We start from the raw sequence: 1,091 nt of genomic DNA on the forward strand, positions 1-1,091 counted from the left end.
GCTTCATGCAAATTAGGAGTCAGATTTTTAAAAAAGTGTTTTGTTTCTTTGCTTATTACATTTAAAAAGGAAATGACGAATCGAAGACAATTGTAAATAGTTTATTTTCTTGATCTAAAGCTAAATATAAGGCCTTTTGTGAATATTTGAATGTTGCCAAACTAGTGCAATTACTGAACAATTAATTAAAATAAACAAAATGACATATTCACAAATTTATGGTCATATATAAAGGCATGATACTTGTTCTCTGAACTGTAGGGTTTGTTTTCAGTTTCCGTGTAATTACTACAAACATAGATATCGCTCTTCAAGATGGTTCACTCGTATAACCTATAGCCAATTATTGTAGGTTGGGAACTATTTTAGGGGTGACGTATCGTTTATCAAATTGGAGCTATGATTGTTTTAAAAGAACTTCTATCTGAAAAATAAAGCACAATGTTTTTATCGGATTGTTTTTAAAGAACTTCTATCTGAAAAATAAAGCACAATGTTTTTATCGGATTGTTTTTAAAGAACTTCTATCTGAAAAATAAAGCACAATGTTTTTATCGTCTCCTCCAACAACCTCTATTAGACATTACGAAATGCTTCGATTTTCGAGAGTGAGTCATTTTGTATTAGTCTATCAATCTACGCCAGTACTTACGGCAGAATAGTCATACAGTATTTTAGTTATGGTCTCATTTCCGTTCATGAGCCGGAGATGATGCTCTGCCCCCATTTTCTGTCTGTAATAATCATAGGCCAGGTAAGTGTAACTCTGTGGAATGAAAAAAAGATGGTCTTTTACGAGGAGTGAATTGCATACTAATTTGGGAAACTTTGGGGTTTTTTTTTAGGGAGTAGAGTGTTCTCGTTGCAAGGATACTGAATAACAACGTTGTGACAGGTGATGATCAAGATAAAGATGGCGAATTTCTATACATGAAATGGTGAAGGAAGAACAAGATGGGCAATGAAAAAGGAGGGGGAAGAAAAAGAAGAAAAAGAAGAAGAAGAAGGAGAAGGAGGAGGAGGAGGAGGAGGAGGAAGAGGAGGAGGTGGAGGGAGGTCAGGAACAGGAGGAGACACAGACACACACACAC

The sequence above is a fragment of the Aplysia californica genome, unplaced genomic scaffold (assembly GCF_000002075.1).
Source record: "Aplysia californica isolate F4 #8 unplaced genomic scaffold, AplCal3.0 scaffold00046, whole genome shotgun sequence".
NCBI classification, from domain to species: domain Eukaryota; kingdom Metazoa; phylum Mollusca; class Gastropoda; order Aplysiida; family Aplysiidae; genus Aplysia; species Aplysia californica.